Source organism: Balaenoptera physalus (genome assembly GCF_965194825.1).
Source record: "Balaenoptera physalus genome assembly, chromosome: 3".
Taxonomy (NCBI): domain Eukaryota; kingdom Metazoa; phylum Chordata; class Mammalia; order Artiodactyla; family Balaenopteridae; genus Balaenoptera; species Balaenoptera physalus.
Genome location: NC_138890.1, coordinates 139,413,666 through 139,438,712, shown reverse-complemented (window position 1 = coordinate 139,438,712; position 25,047 = coordinate 139,413,666). Strand labels below are relative to the sequence as shown.

General features: G+C 35.0%; 2 long non-coding RNA genes across 2 annotated transcripts in view; both read right to left on the bottom strand.

Annotated features, from left to right (window-relative positions):
* Positions 1 to 4,115: 4,115 nt before the first annotated feature.
* Positions 4,116 to 25,047, bottom strand: part of LOC309657937 — a 1,158,638-nt gene continuing 1,137,706 nt past the window's right edge. The window contains exon 2 of the long non-coding RNA XR_014261975.1: positions 4,116 to 4,343. This is a non-coding gene — a long non-coding RNA (uncharacterized lncRNA). The remainder of the gene's footprint in view (positions 4,344 to 25,047) is intronic.
* On the bottom strand, positions 11,435 to 23,451 carry LOC309657681. The gene is made up of 2 exons (XR_014261873.1): positions 12,923 to 23,451; positions 11,435 to 12,607 (listed from the first exon to the last, which is right to left on the bottom strand). It is a non-coding gene; the product is annotated as an uncharacterized lncRNA (long non-coding RNA).

Genomic DNA, 25,047 nt, shown 5'->3' with positions numbered 1-25,047 from the left:
TTGTATCACCCTGTATTTTTATTATGAATCTTATGTAAGACACTTTAAAGATTCGCTTCTTGCCTTCAAACTATTGCTCTCACACTTCCCACTCCCAACTCTGAGTCATATTCATTTTTATACTAATCCTTTTAACTGTGAAGTAATTTATTTGAGCTGACATTCAGGTACTTCAAGTGTAGTCATGTATATAGCTTTAAATAAAAAAAAAAAATTACCGAAGATGGTACACTCATTCTAGACTTTGAAATTTTACATAACTGGCTACACTGGCTTTTCCTTTCATTTCTTTCTCAGCTCCAATTATATGTTTTTTCTCTGAAAATTTATACCAGCTGTATTCTTAAATAACACTGGAATTTCATACTTTGGATGGTTATTACCGAACTGCAATTCTCAACTGGTAGAAGAGTCCTAGATCTGGGTGATGGCCCAGAGCTTTAGCTACTCTCCAACAAAGAAATCAGAATCAACTCTGGCTAAATGTCATCCCAAGGTATCTTCCAAGATTGAATTAGGAATATATCCACTAATACCTTACAGTCAAAGACACCAGCAATGACCAACTGTGACCATACTATGCGATACCAAATGTGCTCAAATTTGGAAGGGTTTCATGTGGATGGCATAAAGTGATTTCTTAATATCTGATCCTGCTAATACTTTACACATCTCTGGAAATGTAAAAAAATAAACAAATCTTTTTTTTGTGAAGATGGACTAAATCATTACAATTCTTTGTTTGGAGGCAAAAGAGGTTGGGCTACAGATGCTGCTTAGCAGAGTGAGGTGAAAAGACTGGTATTTTCATCTTGACAGCAGCTGCACAGCACTGCACGGCATGTTTCTATTTACATAAAGATTAGTTCAGTTATTCTAGAAGTTTTGGCACTGGTAACACAAGAGTGAGAAATCCAAGGAACTCATGACTGTAAAGTAGAAAGATTCTTTTAAGTATCAGTTAACAGGACAAATGGAAGACAAATAAAAGTTTCTAGACCTTGTGAAGCTTGATAAAAACCTACTTAGAATACTATTTTTGTCAAGGAACATACATAGTTTAAAGCAGAAAGGCCAGATTTTCTATCGAGAAATGAAGGAATGCTATGCTATATTGTTCCACAGGGGAAGATAAATCTTTAAGTTTATGGAGGCAAATAAAGATAATATTTGGATTAGGAAATGCTTAGCAATGCTGCTGTTTCTTTTCTTATTTATTTATTTAATTTTGGCTGTGTTGGGTCTTCGTTTCTGTGCGAGGGCTTTCTCCAGTTGCGGTGAGCGGGGGCCTCTCTTCATCGCGGTGCGCAGGCCTCTCACTGTCACGGCCTCTCTTGTTGCGGAGCACAGGCTCCAGACGCACAGGCTCAGTAGTTGTGGCTCACGGGCCTAGCCGCTCCGTGGCATGTGGGATCTTCCCGGACCGGGGCACGAACCCGTGTCCCCTGCATTGGCAGGTGGATTCTTAACCACTGTGCCACCAGGGAAGCCCAATGCTGCTGTTTAATTAGAAGTGGAGTAATAAATATGTATTGCTGTTCTGATTAAGACCAAGCAGCAAGTTATTTTTACTGCTTTTCACTGTGCAGGCCCAATAGTTTTTAATTATTTACCCAAGTTTCCTCATTTGTAAAATGCCATAACATTTATTCCAGAAAAAATGTCTTTTGTCATTATCAGCATCATTATTTTAAGAAGTTTCTATGATTGTTTTTCTCTGGGCACTATGCCGGGCACTGTATAAAATCTGTTCTGAAAGTCATAGATAGGTTGTCTAGTTACTCATAAGGGCAATATAGAGCTATGTTGACAGGGATTGATAGTTTTAAAGTGAAAGCCAACATTCAGTAAAACATATAGTTACTTTATAGTTTAAAGGAGAAATGCTTTTGGTGTTGTAATGTAAATCCAAAGCAGACCTTCCTGAAAAGCCAGGACATCAGTGATAAGTACAGATAACTCCTACCTCATGGAGCTTGCAGTCTAATGGTTTGTGAAAGTGAACTGACTCAGAGTTGGGCTGAGGAGGGCCATGGAGGTGACTTTGAAGCTTTCTGAAGGATGAAGGGCATGAATCATATAAAATGAGGCCTTCCTCAGAGGAATTCATTCAAAACTGCACCTAAAAGTGGAGAGACAGACCAAGAAACTGAGTTGTTGGAGAGGGTAGGCAGGAAATGTGCTGGCGAGAGGTTACTTAAAATATATTCTAAAGTGTTCTGGAGTTGATGAAGAAAATATTTCAAAAATCTTACAAAATAAAATAGAGAACTGTAGACTCCTGATTTTCTACACAGCCCCCTTTCCCACCAATCTATTCTGAAATCATCTTCAAAGTCTTCAAAGGCCGTTCATTGGCTCTCACTGGCTCTGTTTACATTCATGTGACATTCACGTATCATGTCAACATTTGGATAAATCTGTCTCTCTCAATCAGTCAAGCTCTCTCTCTCTATATATTTACCTATTTATTCAACCATACTATAAGACCATCAAAACTTGTGCCTCTGTCTTTTAATATATACTTCACTGAGATAGGTTCTACGAATATAGAACCTACCTCAGTGAAGTATATATGAAAAGATTTCAACAAATGTTTATTGGATTGGATTGTTTGTACATTTATATGTAAAATAACAAAAATTTTTCCCTAGGTTTTGCCATAATGTGTTCAACTTTCTCAGATTATATGCATTGAGTTTTACATTTGGGTTTCCAAAAAATCATTTTCCAATGAAAAGGAAGCATTTATTAAATCAAATAAGTGATATAATTGAGTAATGATCCACCTTCTAAAGTTTCAAGGCTCTCTATCAAAGAGATAACACATAATTCAGTACTTCTAGTGGAGATACCATAAAGTTTAGTTTATGTAAACCTCAATCTGTGAATCAATCTATGTTTACCTTCTTTCTTGGGGAAGGAACGCAAAGAGACATTTCCTTGGTATTGAACACTATGGATGGCTTCACGGGGTGAAAAACAGGTAGAGAAAAACAGTAGCATACATGGCTAAAGGATCTGTGTGAAGAAAAGGTCTGCCTCTTGAGTGGTCAACAAATATCACAAGCAGAGAAAAATGATAGTCAGAAATTCACGTAGGCTGATTATAGGGCAAGGGGACCTAAGCAAGTTCCTGAGATGGAGTGCGTTTTTTCCCTCCGTCTTGGACAGTTCATGTTTATGTCGCCAGGACCCAACCAGTTTCCCTGGATACAGCCATTGTTCACATGGGGAGGGGCTGAAGGACGAGTGGATCTGCATTTGCGCTCTTGGTCACACACACAAATGCAACCTAACTTTAAGAAGCAAGTGCATATTTTTAAAATGTGCTGTAACCCTGAGACACCTATCCTAGTAACCAAATGATCCTTATAGATCTAAAGAATAAAACCACTTCTACTAAGCAGCTAAAATTTCTCCCTTTATCACTCTATCCTTAGCTCTGACCTCTTCCTCATTCTCTGAACTGGAATCTGCTTTTTCTTCTTCATCTTCCAGATGTTATTTGCCTTAGTTCAGGCCCCATCATCCTTGTTGCAATAGTTTTTTGTTTTTTTTTTTTAAACTAGTTTCTCTGAGTCCATTCTCTCCCCAGTCCTGTATACCAGTTACCTGTCTCTCCCCTGTCTCTTCCACCAGGGTGACTTTCTGTTGTGTCCTTTCATACTTAATAACTACTAAAAACTCTATCTTACCAATTGGAAAAAGTTAATATTCCTTAGCATAATATACAAAGCCCTTTCACATATGGTCCTATATTCCTCCCCAAACTCATTTTTACCCATGTTCCCACTATCACAATTCCAAGCTAGAACTTGGTGTACATATCAGGAGGCGTGATACTCCAAACACACTTGCACTTCCCTCCTTGTGTCGTTGACTACCCTCTTCAGGTTGCCTAGAATTGCCTCCACCACTTTGTCCTCCATTTTGTTCCTTTGAAGCCCTTCCTAACTGCCCCACATGGAATTAGATATACATTATTTTTCTGCACCCATAGTATTTTGTACATAGCAATATTGATTTATAGTTATTGAACTGCCTTATATTTTTTTTTACCTCTCTTAGATAGTAGCCTCCATAAGAAGAGGGCTATCTTAGTCATCTTGAAATTCTTTTTTTTTTAAAATTTTTATTTATTTATTTATTTATTTATGGCTGTGTTGGGTCTTCGTTTCTGTGCGAGGGCTTCCTCTAGTTGTGGCAAGTGGGGGCCACTCTTCATCGCGGTGCACGGGCCTCTCACTATCGCAGGCTCTCCTGTTGCGGAGCACAGGCTCCAGACGCGCAGGCTCAGTAATTGTGGCTCACAGGCCCAGCCGCTCCGCGGCATGTGGGATCTTCCCAGACCAGGGCTCGAACCCGTGTCCCCTGCATTGGCAGGCAGATTCGCAACCACTGCGCCACCAGGGAAGCCCCATCTTGGAATTCTTGATCTCTAACATAATAGGTGATCAAATGACACTGAACTGAATAATTCTTTTTTTTTAGTTTGAAATGTGACTAATCTTATAAATTTCTTAAATACTATATTCATATCAAAGATTCCTCTAATTTTTTTACTAAAACACTCTATATTATTTGAAAACCAGGCTCCAAAGTCACAATGACAACCAGGTAGAAACTTTATAAAAAGCCTCTGCCACTTTACAACCCTAGGACAACTGAGGTTTGTGACAACTCAGGAAAGTAAGCCTTGCCCACTACTGGACTCTCCAACTCAGAAAGGAAACACTGGTCTCACCATAGTAAGAGTATCAAAAAGATTCTAAATTTCAAATGCGGGAAGGGTCTGCCTCTGATTTTCAAACACTCTAGGACTTTACTACTCCAAGTGTGGGGTACAGACCAGCAGCATTATCATCATCTTGTTGTTTCTTAGACATATAGACTCTCAGCCTCCCTCCAGACTTACAAAATCAGAATCTGCATTTTTACAAGATCCTTAGGTAATTCGTATGAATATTAAAGTTTGAGAAGCACTGCTCTGGGAGAGACTAAAATGTAACAGTTAAGCCATATTCCTGTGCTCCTTAGAGATAATGCAAACTGAACAGAAATCCTAGGGTGCCCAAGAAGTGACCACACCTTCTAAAATTCCCATTATCCAGTATGAAATACTTCATGGTTGCCCAAACCAGGACCAATATCCACAGAAATTCCCTTAGAGACACCTATTTCTGCTAAAGGTGGGCAGTTGTGAGAAGACAGAGAGGTGAGGGCACTCTTGCCCAACAAAAGAATGGAAAGTGCACAGCTTTTGCAAGGACACATGTGACACAATTCAGGGGGCTTGTCATTGGCATGATCGTTCTTGGAGCTGTGCGTGAGGGTGCCAGGCACATTATAATCTACGTAGATAGTGTCTCCCTGGTTGGAATCAAACAGATCTGCATTTAATCCCCCTGATTCTCGGGCACATTACTTACAACTTTTTTCTCCTTCAGTTTTCTCACTTATAAAGGTAAATTAATACAGACTTAGCTAGTTTATTGGGTCAAGCAAGGAGGGTCAACAAACGCTATATACTATTCACCATATGCCACGCACTGGGAATATTAAGATACAAAAGACTGAATTGCTATCTCAAGGATTTTATTGTCATCACAATATGAAATCTGGTGTCTAAATTTCAAGTTTTGTTTCATAAAATGCTGGCCACACACAAAAATATTCCATTGGAGAAAAGTTTATATGGCCAAATAAATCTGGAAAATACTGTTTGATCACAGTAAGTTTGTGTGTGTGTGTGTGTGTGTGTGTGTGTGTGTGTGTGTGTGTGTGTGTGTGTGTGTATGTATATATGTGCTTATGGTAAATGTTTATGAATATCCCGAAGTAATACTCTGAGAGTACTCTGTGTCTCTCAGACACAGAGCTTGCCTAGCTCATACATTATAAACTGTTTCTGTTCCTTTTTTCCTTTCACTAAATAACCTATTTATTTCATTTTTATTTACTTCATCTATCTCATACACTCAACCTTTATTCAAATATGTGCATCTTCTCCCTGACCCCAGAACTATGTATGAGTAGGGAATAACTGTAAAAGGTAGTCTCAGGAAAGTTTGGAGTTTCAAGTATCTACTTGCACAAGATCAACAAGGCTCTGTGTTTTAAAACATGGCTAACTGGTCCCCAATTTTCTGCCTCCACAGTTCTTTTCTCAAAGACAGTCTGAATTCTCTTGTTTGATATCCATTATATCTGACTAGTTTCTACTGCCTCAACTCACAAATCTGGATGCTTTCTTAATTTACATAGTAACTGTGCCTCTCGGAAACCGATCATCTTTCTTCTGCCTTAGCAAAAAATCGTTTGTAAACTTAGTCTTCTACTCAACGTCCTCATAGGAAAAGTGAAATAGTAGTAATATAATAAAATAATTTACATTTAAATTGTACACTTGATAATTTTGCGTGAATGAAATAGCTCTAAAAAAAAAAATAAGATATAAGAACTTCTCATATTACTCTGTGTCAACCCTCTTGGAGCTGAACAAGCCTGGAGGTAAAACTTGAGCCCCAGATAGTCAGATATCATAAAGACTTATATAACAATAATGGAATGACATTTTCTCATTTTCTTTCTCTATTAAAAAACATTTTTTGTTTAAAGGGGTAGCAAAATGCTTTTACCCCTAGATCCAATTATTATATACTCATTTGCATTATCAATTCAAGATATAATTAAACAGGTTTATTTTAAAAGAAATGTTACGTTCAATGACAAATAACATTATTATTTACAGTGTCTTTAAACAAATGAATGCAGGCAAAAGTTAAGATTTTAATTAGTCTTGTAGTAAAATTCCACATAAACTAGCTCGCTTTTCTTCTGGGTTAAAGTTGTTATGAATCCAGTTTTTTCAATTAATAATTAGATGGGATAGATTATATCTATTTGTTCACAGATTAGGACACAGCTGTTGCAGTTTTAAAAACTGCTTTTGATAAACCTTCTCTCCAAGATAAAGACAGTAGAGATTGGGGACAGCTACTCAGAAGTGAATTTCCAACCCACCTTGAGATAATATCACAAGTGAGGCATTAGGAAGCAATTGACCACAAGGTGCAGCCAAACAAACAAACAAACAAACAAACGAAAGCAATTGAGGTTATCAATCCTTCTCCTTCCACCCCTCCTCTTTCTTTTTCAAATTCTTTTTTTAACACCGTCTGAGGACAAAAGCTCGGATTTGGATTAAGCCTTAATTGTATCCAAGAATCAATAAAACTGACCTGGTTAAAAAAAAAAATTGATACTATTTTGGTCAATGACATCCCTGGTGTGGCATGTATGGTATCCATCTGCTACCAAACTAAATTTTAATACTACTATATATAAAATACATAAACAACAAGGTCCTACTGTATAGCACAGGGAATTGTATTCAATATCTTTTAATAAACTATAATGGAAAAGAGTCTGAAAAAGAATATGTATATATATGTATGTATAACTGAATCACTTTGCTGTACACCAGAAATTAACACAACACTGTAAATCAACTAAACTTCAATTTAAAAAATATCAAATATTCTACTTCTTTCTCTGAAACCATAGAGTGTATAATTTTCTTGACTTAAGATATTACATTCCAGAGCCCACAGATTTACAGCTGCCTTGAACTATATAACACCAAAATGAATTACTGTCAAATATAGTTTAACTGTGTTCTTTCTGCCATGCTGCATTCCTACTCTTTTATGTTGTTGTTGTTATTGAATCTTTTTCCTATTCTCTATTCTGTTTGAAGGAGCTGAGGAAAACACCAGGGAGAAGGTTATATTTAAAGTTATGAAGAATAAACAGAAAATTGCATATAAGAGTAGTTCCTTCAATATCACAAATCTCCAGAATGCCACAAAATAAAAGTCTGTGCTCCTTAGCCTAGTGTCTTAGTCAGCTTGGGCTGTGATAAAAAGATACCATAGGGTGGTTCATAAACAACAGAAATTTATTTCTCACAGTTCTGGAGGCTGGAAGTCCAAGATCAGGGTGCAGCCTGGTCAGGTTCTGGTAAGGGCCCTCTTGTGGATTGCAGACTACCAACTTTTCCTTGTAGCCTGCCATTGTAGAGAGTATAGAGAAGCAGCAAACTCTCTCATGACTCTTGTAAGGGCACTATTCCCATTCATGAGGGATCCACTCCAATAATCTCATCTAATCCTAATTGTCTCTCAAAGAGCCCACTTCCTAATACAATCACATTGGGAGGGTAGAGTGTCAATATATTAATTTGGGTGGGGGGATGGAGTGGACAAACATTCAATCCCTAACACTTAGCATTCGGGAGCCTTGACAAACTTGCCCATTCACCCTCCATTCTTATACCCTTCTAAGTGAAGTTTCTTATCTAGCCAAACAGGCCAACTCACGGGTTCTTAAATATAACTTTTACATGTCTGCCTTTTTGTCTTTTGTGTCATGCCCCCTGCGTAAAGCAACTTCTTCCATCCTTTCTTCTTCTGCCTCCTTCCTAGCCAACCCTTAAGTCACAGCTTGAATGCTACTTGCCCTGAAAGGTCTTCCTCCATTTGCCCCAACATTCTTTGTTATCAATGTCTCTTATTTGACACATTAAATATCTTAACTTACAGTGTTAATTATTCTTTTATGTTTAACTTCTGTTAAACTTCTGTCTTTCAACTATCAGAGTCAGACAAGTTCTTCTGTAAAGAGCCAAACAGTAAATATTTGAGGCTTTGTGGACAGAGTTATAACCTAGGATATTATATAAGTAGTCATAAAACAGAGACAAAAATTCCAAAGTGTTTGATGAAATTTAAATATAACAATAATTGAGTACAAATGTGTGTAATACAGATCTATTGATGAGAAGAATATAATTATTTCTGGGAGAGGACAAGATTTTGCTTATTTGGGGTTCAAAGTTAATGTTTTCTATAATCAAAATTGATAACAAATATTCATCTATTAATGCTGATCTATAAGATTTTATATATTTCATCTTTAAAAATGTCTTTTCACATAGATAGGTATTGCCAAATACTGGTGATACTGATTTCAATCCACAAGCATGTAATTTTAATTAAGTATATTCATCATTTGGAAGGCATTTATAGAATTCTATTAGGCTCTTCTCTTGATACTTGCCTTTTAGCATGTCATTGCACTGTAGATTAATCCCTCCAATTGAAGTTTAGGTGGGTACTCCTCAATTGCAAAGTTAAATAGATGTTGAAATACATAGATTTCATTTGCACTTGTGTTGAAGTTTGAAAAATGTTAATGGAACTGTGGTTTGAGCAAGTACATTCACTATAGTTTGAGTGGGAGTGGAGATCTTGCTTCTCATTTTAACTTTTGACAGCGCAGGAAGTGTATAAAGCAGCATGACATTACTTGTGATTCAAAAATGTTAGTTATCAAAATGACTTTACTGTAGCGTGAATTTCACATATAAGCACTGTTTTGTCTCATAATTTTGGTTAAATTCATTAAGAAATATAATCAAGTCTGAAGCAAAAAGTAACTTCCAAAGCCATTTAGTAGTTGATAATAGTGTTTGAGGGTAGTTCTTCTCCCTCAGGAAAATTTCACATCATCCTTGAGCATCACAAACAAAACAAAACAAAACAAAGCACATTGTTAGGCCATCGAACCCCTCTTTGGTAAAGCAAGTCAGTATAGGCAAGTCCATAAGAACAAATGAAGTTCATCACTGGCACTACTGGTTCAATAACACATGATGCATTCTAATGTTTTCCATAAAATACCTGTTAATAATACAATGGGTAAATCATAGGTTTTACACTCTTACATTTTCCACAAGCTCTATAAACTTGTTCAACTATGTCCTTTTCTGCTTCACACATATTTTTAAGACCATGAGTGTTAAAAATCTTAGCAGATTCCACTTAAATGTGTACTGAATTAGACTTTTCTAAACTTTGGAAGTATTCTCACAGACTATTCATAGAGGGTAATGTTTCAGTCACATCAATCTCAGCATTGCATTCTTGAAAAAAAAGGGGGCAGTGTTGGTAACATTGAAGAACTCATCATGAAGCAAGTACAATTATTCAAAATGATCTGCCTTGTTTTCCTTTTGATGTTCTTCTCAATGTTCTCAACAATTCATACAACTATTCTTGCCTAAAGGCTAATAGATTTAAACAAGTATTTTCCTATGAACAAATTTCTTCAGCTCCTGCAATCAAACATGATTTAATTAACTCGCTATTGGTAAATGACTTTCCTTGCTTGATCAGCAAAGGGGATGCTTGGAAACTTTGGTTGTAGTGACATTTTCATTTCTCTTTTCTTTCTTGGAAAAAATTCTGTCCTGATAAGATAACCCATTTTAAATTTTCTAATTTTTTTTGATCATTTCTTTCCCATGGATTGGGAATATTATGATAAGTATTTAGTCTGGTAATGTTCTTTTAACCCAGTTATAGTGTCATTGCTTAATAAACACAATGTTTGCCATGTAATTTGATAACAAAATAATCCACACTCCACTCTGTCTCAAAAGAACAACATTCAATGTCCACTTTTCTCTTCCTTTCTTGTTTTGACGTAACACATGTGCACTGGTAATCCACACATCCATACATACACACATGAAACAAAATATTGAGCTAATACCCATGACACTTAAAACTTCATTGAGTTATAACTATGTTCCTGTGATTTTGTAGTGAAGTGCACAGTGATGAGCAGAGCACAACTCAGGTTCTCTGTTCCAGTTACTCAATAGCTCTGCTATTGTAGCATGAAGATAGCCATAGACAATATGTAAACAAATGAATGTTGATGTGATCTCAGTTTATTTGTGAACACTTAAATTTGAATTTTGTATAATTTTCATGTGTCAAGAAATGTTACTGTTGTTGTTGTTAGTATTCAACCATTCAAAAATGTTAAAACATTCTTAGCTCATGGACTACAGAAAAATAAGTAGTGGGCTTCACTTGCCCACAGGCCATAGTTTGTTGATCCCTGATCTATACCATTGTGCTTAATATAGGCCTATCCACAGAGTAGGCAATCAAGAAATATCAGTTGTTTCTGAAAATGACACACTGATGTATTTATTTAACATAGTTTCTGTAAATAGAAGTATATCCTCTAAATCTGTGTATTAGTAAAAAAAAAAAAGTCTACTGTTTACTAGAGAAGAAATATAAGTATGCTCTGAAGTATTTATTAGTAAACAGAAGCCAACTACCTACTGGGGACTAGTGAAGTCAATTAAGACTAAAGTAATTTGGGCTTATCATCTTCATCCACATCTACCTGTTTGGTTAGGATTGTACTGGTTTGATGCTGCGTTATCTGAAAATGTATAATACCAATGTTTTCATTGGTTGTGTATCTAAATTTTAAAAATAATGCTTTTGATTTTTGCCTCTGAAAGAACTCATGAAATAACAACTGCAACAATTTAAATTCAGATATGTTTTACTTTATTTGACTGTTTTTCTTATTTTAGATTTGTATCCTTGGAAAGCGCATAGGTAAATAATTTATTTCTGTACATTGACACATTGAGTTCTGTTGAGACAAGCAGGAATTTCATTCTGCCCTAAAAACGAACTGGGAACATACAGGCAGCTTGGAACATTTTCTATTTTGGTACCTGTGGAAAATGAATCCTTACTCAATAAATTAGCCCCATGGAAGTGAACATGAGGGGGTTACTTATAACATTCCCAGATTGTAACTCTTTATTATCTACCTACAATGAGTCAGAGGTTGAAATATTCTAAAAATGTATAGATAAAAAACAGCAGAACATGTGCTTAATTCACTTTATGTATATCCATATTTATTTAGTATACATTTAAACTCCTTTTCTTTCTTTGATCATCTAACTTTTTGCTAACTGACATTAACTAAAATATTAGAGGTTGAATTAATGTTGACTCTCCAAAAGACCACCAGAAACTCTGGTGCTCAAGAAAAACTAATTTTATACAATCTACTGCATAAGAGAGTACACCAACTTGACAGTTTTATTGATATCTCAAAAGGGGGTAGTCAGGGGAAGTTATTTATGGAGATTTCGGATCTAGGCTAAGGGTTTTTAAGCAGGTCTTGGAAGGCAGGGAAATGATTGGATTGGGCAAAGTTTATGATATAACAGCTTTGAAGTTATGAGCAATTATTACTCAATGCAAGTAGTAATGAGGAAAGTCTGATATTTGATAAATATGCTGATACTTAGTGTATTAGTTTTCTACTGCTGCATAATAAATCACCACAGTCTTAGTGGCTTAAAACAACATTTATTATCTCACAATTTCCTTGGGTGAGGGAACAGCTTAGCTGGGTTCTCTGCCCAAGGTCTCTTAAGTCTGCAATCTAGAAATCAGCCAGACTGCATTCCTTTTTCAAGCTGGGCCTTGTATCCTCTTCCAAGCAGACTAGGTTGTTGGCAGAATTCAGTTCCTTGTGGTTGTAGGACTGAGTTTCCTGCTTTCTTACTGCCTGTTAGCTAGGACTACTCTCAGCTCCTAGAGGCCTTCACCCTCTCTTGCCATGTGGCCTTCTTACAGGCCATCTCTGGAAATGGTAGCTTACTGTTTCAAAGACAGCAAGAGAGTCTCTGATTTCAGGAGGGTCCCAGTGCCTCTTTTTTTTTTTTTTTTTTTTTTTAATTTATTTATTTATTTATGGCTGTGTTGGGTCTTCGTTTCTGTGCGAGGGCTTTCTCCAGTTGCGGCAAGCGGGGGCCACTCTTCATCGCGGTGCGCGGGCCTCTCACTATCGCGGCCTCTCTTGTTGCAGAGCACAGGCTCCAGACGCGCAGGCGCAGTAATTATGGCTCACGGGCTTAGTTGCTCCGCGGCATGTGGGATCTTCCCAGACCAGGGCTCGAACCGGTGTCCCCTGCATTAGCAGGCAGACTCCCAACCACCGCGCCACCAGGGAAGCCCCCCAGTGCCTCTTTTAAAAGGCTCCCTTGATTAGGTCAAGTCCACCCAGGGAAACCTCCCTTTTAATTATCTCAAAGTCAACTGATTCAGGACCTTCATTACATTTGCAAAATACCTTCACTTTTTGCCATATAAAATAACACAATCACAGCAGTAAAATGCCATCACCTTTGCCATATTCTATTGCTTAGAAGCAATTTATAAATACCGCCACACTAAGGGGAGGGGATTATGCAATGACATAGGTCATTGTGGATCATATTAGAATTCTGCCACCTAAAGTTAGTTGTTCTTATCTTCCAGAAGCAAATACTTCTTGGAACAAGTAGCTCAATTTATTTTTTTTCCCAGTCCCTGTGCTGTTTAATACAGAAAGAGGAAAGCATGCTTCTTCCCAGAATTATTTCACCCAGGCACAAGAATGTACGTTGGTTTTAGTTCTCAAGTGTCAGAGGCTTAACATTTCCTACTTTTTCAGTTAAATTCTCTCAAAGAAACTAGTCAGGGCTTCCGTTTTTCTATAGTTCCTATTACACAAAATACAATATACCTGTAACTAATATTTAGTGTTGTATATTGGTTTGAATCATATAAACCTATTTATATCTAACCACTTTGCTTTCCACCTAATACTGTAAAAGTTTACTGGTAAAGAAAAATCTGCCTTCACCTTAAAAATCACCTTGACACTAAGTAGTGACTTGTGTACATTATGTGTGCTTGCTTGTCTATGGGTTAATTTTTATCTTCCAACATAGATTGGAAGATCAAAATTAATCAATAAGAAGTCTTTCTGTTCAGCACACTCTATTTCTCTGTTGTTCATTTGATGCAACTTACTATCCTTCCACTCTAACATCTTTCCATTGTGTCTCTCACATTTCTTATTCTTACTTGCACTTTAGTCTTCTTAGATTCAAAAGTCTATTATTAAAACCATTCCCTTGTCCCTCTATCCCTTTAAACCCCAATCTTAGCATTATACAAAAGTCAACCTACTTCATACCTCTCTCTTCACAGTTGAATATAGTTGGAGAAAGCACACAGTCACGCTGACACAGCTCATTTTAAATCCAAGACCACTAAACTGAAGGGATCCTTTCTTTGGTCATTTCCTTCTACCACTTTTTTGAACAAATATTTAAAAACAACCAAATCTGCTTTCCCACCTCTCTTCACTCTCCGTTGGTAACCTTGCTTTCTATTTCACTGAGAAAAGCAGTGAAAACATTCACATGTTCCTTCTACCACATCTATAAAACCAAGTTCATGAGTTGTAATTAGCTCTGCCATCATTACTAATATGTACAAACTCTCTGTGTCTCTATCCAAGGCCAAACCCTCCACTGCCCCATTGCCAACTCAAGAACATTACTCTAGCAATTTTCCCTTTTTTCACATTAGAGGATGCCTTTTTTTCTCTTAGTCAATCATTCCTATCAACACATAAGGACTTCTATCTAAAAATGTAGTTTCTCATATTTAAAAAAAAAATTTTTTTTTAAATTCTCATTCCCTTCTAGCTAATGGCCCATTTTTATACATCACTTTATAGAAATTTGAAAATTTTTATATACTAACTGCCTCAAAGTCTTCTATTCCAATCCTCACTCCTACCCATTGCAATTAGGCTTTACTTCCTATCAATCTACTAAAGCAGTTACTAAATGATTGTCTCTCAGGTTCACCCTTCTGTATTCAACTTTGTATGTTGGTGCTGGGACTCTGCAAACTACATTTCTGCTTTGCCTGCTGACTATAGGATTTGCCAGTATGTGTCACTAGTGATAGACTACAAGGCTGGAGGAAGAAGAATGACTTGCTCTTCCTGTTTGCTATCATGGGTTTCCTGTCTGCTTCTTTGTTTTTTTTGGGTTTTTTTTTTGGTGTATCATTCAAGCAATGATTCTTCACTCTGGCAGTAGCAGTTCCTTACTGTAACAGCAGTTAATTTACTTTGCATTGTTTTCAAATCTTAAAACTAGCTTCTTCTTGCCACCACCCAGAAGCTTCATCACTAGCCAGCTAGATTCTCCTTCTCAGAGTCAGGGCCAAGTCTAGGGTGAGGTCAGCAAGGAGCTAAAACACACATTTTAAGGAAGAACTCCCTCTTAAGTTGTGTACTTGCCATTCAGGGACATGGCCTTGACTGCAGTAGACGTGCCAGGGCTGGACAGTCAACATTCTCTGTGGGTAGGCCACTTTTAGAAGTAAGTCCTAGGCGTGATTTTGAGCTTTTTGCCCTCCAGCTGCGAGAAATCACAGTTGCTTTAAATGCTGTTGAGGAAGCCCTTCCACATCACACTTTGCCTCAGATTTTCATTGTCTTTTTCCAGTGCATAAATGGCACTCAGCAACAGCCATTTGATTTCTCCATCCTTATAAATACTGCATATTCTGAATTCTCAAAATCCTGAGATACTGTGCCAGCAACTTCATTCCCTTCCTTTGATATCCCAATCCAGTGAATGTTGTTACTGCACCTTGATAGCATGCCAGAGTTATCATTTTTCCACCTGCCACTAGTGACAGGGTTCCCAAAGTCAGCAGCTGGCTAGTGGTCCAACTTCAAAATCCATTTTAGAATCAGATTCCTTAGACCACACCCAGCATCAACTAAGATCAGATTTCATTAGAAACACTCTGAGGTGGAAATTTGCATGCAGGACAGAACTTTGGGGAGCACCCTAGGGAATCAACATTAGTGAGGGGATAAAGAAAGCAGGATTGGTTAGAGGGAGGAACTGAACTTTAACAGCCACAACAGAGGCCTCGGTTGATCCATAGAGAGCACTGAAATTGGAAGGGTTGTTTCACGGTGTCACACATTGAGCTAAGGGGTCTGGGCCTCTACAAGCAGTATCTACAGTCCTTGGTACTGGTTGCCACCTCTGAGAGGCCAGGACTTTGGCAAGGCAGCCCTCTTTGGCTGAGGGCAATTCCAAACAAGGGATTCAGCTCAGACACATCAGCAGTCAAATCTCCCAGCAGCAGGGGTTTGAGTGCCTCGGTTCTGAAGGGGAGATCCAGTCAGCTTACCACAGCATCCGCTGCAATTATTAAATATTATATATAATATAATCGTTTTTATTTTATAAAGATTTTAGAATTATTAGTGACAATTAAATGTTAATGACTCCATAACTATGACACTGAATTTGTGGAAGTTCATAGCTTCAATGTATGTTTACCAATCCATATAAAAAGTAATCAGCTAATTAATAAATGATGTATTCATACATATAAATAGGTATTATTACAAATACATATATGCTAATATTTCAACACATCTCCCTTGGAAATTTTAGTAACCAGGAAAGAGAACCCTTATCAGAATGACCTATCTTTATTTTAAAATCAATTATGAACAAATATGTAATTGCCACTTCCAACTTTTCTATTTATTTATATTCACTTATTGTCATTTCTTTCTATGACTATGGATGACTAAGAGATTTTTTCCATCCTGGCTAACCGAATTGAAAATATTCTTAACTAATTTTCATTTGCATGGTAAAAGCATATCATTGAATGACTATTTATTCAGAAATAAATTAAGAAAGTAATTAAATAACATAATTAAATAAGCATTGGTATTCAAGAATTCAAAGAGAGATGACTTACACAAAACAAGGATTTAGAGTTAAGAGAAATACATAATCCATAGTATTAATTGACCATAAATGTGATTTTTTGATGTTTAGCAAGATATTATGATTCTAATATGTTCAAAAATATTTACAATAGAGCATATTTTCTATTTAAAAATCCTAGTATCAGCAAGTATAATCATAAAGTAAAAATTTGAATATATAAAGTAGTATAAGTATGCCAATCAGTCTTACTGTGCACATTCCCAGGCCTTGTTTAAAGGACAATATTCAAATCAGAGAAAAGGCGGGTTTTAGGAATTGCTTTGGCATGATTAACCACATCATTTGCACACTGAATCAAATCATCATGAAACAAGAGAATATATTGTCAATGTCCACCTGCTTTCAAAGTTTTCAAACATTTTGTGGGGGAGTTGAAACATGTTTTCAGGAGATAATTGCAGCAAGGAGCTGAAAAAGATAAGCATTTCTGGTATATGTTTATGTAGTACATAATAATTAATGGAGAAGTGGTAAGATAGAAAACTCAAAGTGTTTTTCTCAGATATTTTTGCTTAATTGATTGATTCATTGATTCATTCAATAAATATTTCTTGAGTACTTTTCTTCTGCCAGACATTGTCCTAGGCATGAGAGTACAGCAATAAACAAAAGCGGATAAAAGTCCCTATCTCATATAAAGTTGAGAGACTCAAGATATTACTGCAGTATTTCTTCATCTTACATCTGGATAGTTTAATAAAAGACTATTATTTTAAAATGAAAAAACTTAAATGGACTAAGCTTATCCCTAAATGTTCTAAAATTTAAATAAACCATGAAGGAACAGTCCTGGTAATTTCTGTGGATATGTATACGGTCCTGCCGTCTTACCCATGCAACTCCACTGAATCTAGTTAATGTCTACACACTGTGTGGCTTTCAGTTCAAAGTTCAACTCACTAACTCCAGACTAGATGAAGTCCCTTTGCAAAGTATTATCTTAGCATTCTATACTAATCCTGCAGAGCATTGGCAAAGCCTGCATTCATTAACTTGCATTATTATTTAAGTATTATCTGTCTCCCCTAGTGGAATATGGCTCCATGAAGTCTTGGATAGTAAGTGACTTGTTCACTATTTTAATCCAGGGCCTGGAACAGTACTAAACCCATTGTTGGTATTTAACAGATACTTACTGACTGAGCTAAATTTATTAACAAATTCACTAATATTCAGATCTTTAATATCTAATATGAGATGGACCTTGGTAAAGTAAAATTTGAGGAAGATAAATTTTGTCTTCAAGATTCCACATTCTTGCTTATCTTCCTCTTCATGCTTTTTTGATTTCCAGATACCAGGCCCCATTACTATCTTATTTCCTTGGAATTTGATGGACTGTTACTTGATCAAAATATGGTCTCAAAAAAGTTCTTTAAATCATTCAATTAAATTATACATTTATGTGTAAGCTTTAAAGATGACTATTAACAAGGTCAAAATTTGGTTTACGCAAAAGGAATATATTTCAATTTGCTAAATCATATGCTTACAATTTAGGGGTTAACATTCAGGATTAGAGAGATAAAGGGTTTGATGTTTTTGTTTTATTTTATAAAAAAGGAGTAAAAAATGCCAACTTTCCTACTATTAAGGCCACCCCTGAAAATGAGGACCTCTCTTTATCTACAGTATCATACGCTTCTTTTCTACCTGCAAATTTCTTTTTCTTTTACCACCTTTAAACATAATTCCTCAAAACATTAATAATCATAAAAATTATCATAAAATGAGGTAAAAAAAAGTTCACTTCTATAACAAGGCTCTTTCCTAAGATATTTCTTTCTTTATTCTTTTTTCTTTTTTTTTTTTTAGTATTTATTTATTTATTTGGTCTTGCTGGGGCTTAGTTGTGGTGGGCTGGCTCCTTAGTTGTGGCATGTGAACTCTTAGTTGTGGCATGCATGTGGGATCTAGTTCCCTGACCAGGGATCAAACCCGGGCCCCCTGCATTGGGAGCACGGAGTCTTATCCACTGCACCACCAGGGAAGTCCCTCTTTCTTTATTCTTAAAAAATTATTATTATTTTTTTTGAAAATCAATTGACCACAGATGTAAGAGTTTATTTCTGAACTCTCAATTATGTTCCTTTGACCTATGTCTATACAAAAAATGGTACCACACAGTTTAATTACTGTAGCTTTATAGTAAGTTTTGAAATAGGAAAGTTTAGATTCCCAACTCTCATTCTTTTTCAAAATTACTTTGACTATTCTGGGTCCTTTGTATTTCCATATAAGTTTTACGATAGCTTGTCATTTTCTGGGAAAAAAAAGAAGCTTGCTGGGATTTTAATTTTCATTATACTGAATCTATAGGTAAATTTGAGGAGAATTACCATGTTAATAATATTGTCTTCCAATCAATAAACCTGGAATTTCTATCCATTTATAAAGACCTTCTTTAATCTCTCTCAGCAATATTTTATAGTTTGCAATACACAAAGGTTTGCACTTCTTTTGTTAAATTTATTCCCAATTATTTTTTTTCACTTTGAATCATTTTGAATGGAATTATTTCCTAAATTTCATGTATGGATTGTTCATTGAATGTATATACATACATAAACAATTCATTTTTATATTGATATTTTATTCTGTGACCTTGCTGGAATTGTCTATTAGTTACATTGTAATTTTATTCTGAATTACTCAGAATTTTCTATATATAGGATCAAGTCATCTGTACATAAGACAATTTTATTTCTTCCTGTATAATCTAGATTCTTTACATTTCCTTTTTCTTCCTGACTGCACGGGCTAGAACCTCTTATACACTGTAGAATAGAAATAACAATAGTGAACATGATAATCTTATTCCTGATCTTAGGGAAAGACATTATCTTACAACATTATTTATGTTAGCTGTAGATTTCTATGCATGTCCTTTATCAGACAGAAATTTTCACTGTATTTACAATTCATTCAAAAATTTTTATCAAGAATAGACATTAGGTATTGTTAAATTATTTTCTGTATCTAGTAAGATAATCATATTTTTTCCTTTATTCCACTGATATGGGGTAGTGCATTAATTTATTTTTGGATGTTAAACCAACCTTGCATTTCTGGGATAAACCCCTTTTGATCACGCTACATAACAATTTTTATATGTTGCTGGATTCAGTTCAATCACATTTTGTTGAAGGTTTTTTTTCACTATATTAATGAAGGATATTGGTTTGTATCTTCTTTCCTTGAGATGTGTTTGTCCAACTTTGGTATCAGGATAATGTTGGTCCATAACTACTAACAGATTGAGTAGTTATGTATTCACTCTCCTCTAACTTCTGAGTTGCCAAAGTATTGCTTTTATTTGTTTTTTAAATGCTTGATAGTATTCATCAATAAAAGCATCTGGCCTGTATTTTTGTGTGTGTGGTGATTTTTAATTTCTATTTCAATTCCTTTGTTATAAGTTTACTCCAGTTTTCTATTTTTTGAGTCAGTTTTAGTAATTTGAGACTTTCTAGGAATTTATTCACTTCATGTAGGTTTACTAAGGGAAATACATTTTTTTCTAATTTTAATGTTGGCCTGGAAACATCTTAACATTATCACATTGCGACTATTTTTTAAATTTATTATAACACCCCTGACCTATGCACCTTCCTTGAGCCTAGTCATTCAGACCCAGGTGTGATATTTAGGAAAAGAAAGAAGTTCTGGGGCAGAAAGGATAGGGAAGGTAAAGCTCAAATAGAGAATAAGACTTAGAATATTTTGATATTTATACAAGTTGGTAATAAATGCTATTTTTAGATTTTTGAGTTATTTCTGTAAAAACAGCCAAATTGGACAATATTTCTTGCTTTAAAAGAAAATCTTCAACAATTGGGATGACTAAAGCTAAGTGGAGTTTAGCAAGGAAGGTCATGATGGTAGGTAGTAAGAGTCTTAAAAATGATCTGCCTACAAGGGTTAAAGGAAATACTGTGAAAGATTTTTTATGGTAAGTGGGCTCTAAAAAGGTTACAGAAATGACTCATGGTTAAAATGAAAAGATAGTATGAAAGTCCGCAATTGTAGAACTTCAGCTTTTTATATCATGGAATCCTTGGAATTAAAGCAATGATGAATAAGTTCTCAGAAAAGAAGTCTGAGGAAAAGAAAAAAAAAAATTCAGTCAGGAACTAGCAGGAAATCAACACCATGCTTTCCTTTGTGTCTGTGGCTCTTTTTACTACAACTGAAATTGCATATTGATTAAAGAAAGTAGTGTTTTCTTAAACATTATGAGACAGGAAGGATAATAAATAGCACCTTTGGGTTGACTAAACTTCTTTTTAGCCTAGTGTGGTCTGCATTGTGTTTGTTTTTTTAATCTTACAAAGAAAAATCTTTCTGTTTCAAGCCCCTTTTTCCTCTCTCCTAATGTCAGAGATTTGGAGCATAACCCAAGCATATAAACATGAAACCTTGGTAAGGGTTTGGTTATAAAGTCATTTCTTTGAAATTGTTCTTGTTAATGAAGAGATCACAAAAGAAAAATCAATAGAATTCATTCTTACCTTGTAAATCAAGTGCATAAAAAATAAACCATAAACAACATTAAAAGACAAAAATCAGACTAGAAAATATTTGCAATAAATACCATAAGTATATACACTTAAGTGTTTAGCCTTAATGTATACAGTTATCTTGCAAGTTCAAGAAACATAAATTTCAAATATAAAAATAAAGAAAACAAATTTAATTACCAAAACTTAATGAGACAATAAATATTTGAAAAAAGTTTCAATTTCCATAATAACTAAAGCAATGCAAGTTAATAATAATTTTACGTATCAAATTGGAACAAACTTTTAAAATATATGACGTGATGGAAAAGACAATGATGTACATTATAGGAATAGGAGTGTTAATTGTGATCACCTTTCTGGAAAACCATACATATATAATATAAAGAGTCTTTAAAAATAGAAATAGTCTTATCCTTTGAGCCAGTAATTTCATTTATAATAAATTGGCCTAAATAATTATTAACATGCATGCTCAAAATTTATGGACAAAGATTTCCTTCCTGGAGTATTCATAATTTTTTTAAAAATCTAAAAATTTCATATAAATTTTAAAAATAAATTATGGTACTTCCAAATAATTGAATACTATTTTTCAAGAAATAACATGAAATCTACAATAATCATATATTAATTTTATAATTAAAAAATACATAATATTTAAAGCCATGGAAGGGAATGTAGCAGATGAGCAAACAGTTGAGAATTTGAGAGGGAAGCTTAATGTGCTGGAGACTTTAGAAAGTAGGATAAAAGGTGTTTGACAGAAGAGGGAAGAAATGAATAGGGTTCCTCCATGACGAGAATCAGAGAAAAGATTAAAGGGGTAACTACAGAAAGCCATCTTCACTATTGTCCTAAGACAAGTACAGGTATAATTGGAAGAGAAATTCCCATGCCCTCCTTGGATATAGGATATTTTTTTCTTTTAATAGTGTTTGAGCCAGATGTGAGTTTTAGAATTATGTCCACCAGCACATGGAATCTAACCCTTGAAAATATTTTTTAATCATTAGCGATATCCTCTTCTCATTTCACAATAGAGTTGTGACTTTCAATGGCTTTCCGTAAGTGCACATGCAAATAAAGAATGATAAAACAGAAATGTAGAATATAAACCAGGAAAATTTTACTAAGGCAATAAAACTAATTTAGGGTCCTTCAACAATTTATATAACACTACATTGTGAAAAGATACAAAACAATCAGCCACGATTTTTATAAAACTTCATAAACAGCAACTCTACAATAAATCATAATTTCACTTTTGACAAGAATGGTGTTTATTTTGATCTAAGATGAATATGAAAATGTTGACTTCCAGTCTTTAAAATAGCAATGACAGTGAGTGAGGAAAAAAGGCTCTGGGTTATCAGGTAAAGCTTTCTATTGATACTATATCTCTACTACTGCAGATGATATTTTTACCAGAGACAATTCATTATTTGGGTTTAAAAAAAATAAAATTTTGAGGGTGTCATTTTGTTAGTTATTCACATCTTAATACATATTAATCTATCCCTCACTTTCTTACTATAGGAGAAACTCGGAAAGGTATGAAAACATAGGACAACTGGAGAAAAGGTCATGGAAAAATATAAAATTGGCAAAACAAAGACAAATACCATCTACTATATGATTTTATTTCAGGCCAAACCTGACCTCTTAAATCTATTAAATAACACAAATAAAACCCTTTAAAATAATTTCTTTAGAAGACTACTGAATTTGAAGATCTGATGCAATCATTTCAAAACTGTCTTATGCCTAGGGAGTTATAAAAATACCTGCTGAGTCATGGCAATGAGGCATCACCACATGAAGTTTAAAAAGACTGATTCTTTTTATGACAGTCTTTTGAAAAAAATCACAACCTTCAAAAGAGTGTTTTCATAATGTTGACAGGTGTACTGTGATTACTCATCAGGCCATGAGCTTCACATTAAAAGGGCTTTTTTTCCCCCCATGGTTAAGAAACCTGGTCATGAACATTTCCATTCCACTTACAAGACAGATGCTAATTATCAGAGCTCATTCATTAAGCTTTTAAGAATTCATGCAGTGGAGTGAATAGGAAAGATGTGAATAGGGATATAAAATTCAACTGTTTAATTTGGTTGGCCAGTCAAATCGATACAAATAACTGGTTCAAGACACAGCATGGTGGCATGGAAAAAGCATGGGCTTTTGGATGAAAGAGTTATGGGTTTGAATCTTCTTTTGTAAAACACTGGTTTTGTAAGTTTAAACAAGTTACTTAACTTCTCTGTGACCCATTTTTTTCATGCTAACTCGGGATGAAATAATGTACAACTTGCAGAATTCTATTGAAGTATATATGTAAATATGTGTACACACACACACACACACACACACACACACACACACACACACACACACACACACACATCTCCATCTCCTAACCTGTCCTCAAAATGGAATGAGGACATTTATTCGATGGTATCCTTTTGGTGTTCTCTGACCTTCTGAGTTCCTTTTTGGAGAGATATATAAACCTCAATGAAAGAGCAAGTCTTCTTTAAAGCTACTACAAAAGCTGTAATCATTTAGAGGTCAGAGAACATAAACTGAATGAAAAATGGTGGGCATTTGGGAGGTCAATTAGATAATTGTTCTCCCACTTGAGCAAAACTGATACCTGAACCAGGCCTGAAACAGTACCCTGATTAGATTGATAGACAGGTGAATCAGAAGAGAAACTGGCAGTCATGGAAATAGCAGGGTGGAATATACAACAGATTTTAAGGATCAGAAAATTCTTGTAGTGAATTAAGAATATGTTGTTATTTGCCTGGAATCTATGGGAAGGAAAGAAAATTCTAGATAAGGAAATTGCATGAGAACATGGGGACAAATCCTATAGCAAATGTTATTCAAGCCTGTGACTGTCTGATTATGTGGCTTGAATCTGAGAGAAAAACAGAAAGTCAAGATTTCTAAGCCCATCTCTCAGAGGTTATATGAAATCCACACTTGATCCTTCTGCAGCAATTTCTAAGGTTTCACGAGTCATTGCTTCAGTGGAAGACCTCTCGTTATAAATTTCTTAATTTCCTAAAAGCTGCCAATACCAGCTGGAATTTGAAAGTCAAAAATTACATTTTGTTAAATCTTTATAAATGTGTGTGGGTGTGAAATTTTTCTATCCTTCTCATTAAAAAAAGACTTGGTCAGAAATTTTAATTCTTCCAAAAGTGAATCATATATGAAGTCAAGGGAAAAAATGATGTAGTTGTTTTCAAAGATCACTTCAAAATTTGAAAAAAAATCAGGATAAGTCTACTTTTTCCTATGCCTCTATATGGAGCTAATATTAAGTAAAAGGGTTTTCTTTATTTATCAGCTGACATATCTTTGATTTTCAGTTTTAATAATTATCCCTAATTACTAAGAAAATTTATTTAAATGAGGTTGTTGGATAATATAAGAAGCTTTATAACATTCGTATCATTTTTTTTTCCTCATTCTATCCATTCTCAAGAGCTCTAGCTGTCTAAAGGGGAGAAAATCAAAAGAACACTCTGAGAAAATATTTGAAATATTCCATTTTTTTCTGGATTTTTAAATAAATATTGATTATTAAGCAGAGTACAGTTGAAATTATAATGCCGAATTAAATACATTTTCATTTTCCCTTACAGATGTGGAAAACATAGTCTTTGCTGTTAATTAAATTAGAAAATACTTATTTGAAGATTTAATGCCAAATATATTTAAATAGATTTGAACTTTTTGCTTGTCATATTCATGAAGAAAAACTAAGTACTTAAAATGTAAACATCAAAAATGCACATACTTCATAATCAAAATAGCCAAGGGATAGTGCTATAAACTTATACTAGTCCAGCTTAGATGCATGTGTATAGGACTATCAAAGTATTTTTAGTATCTTTTAAACTGTACTCTATCTTCACCATCATGTACTTACTTTCCTTA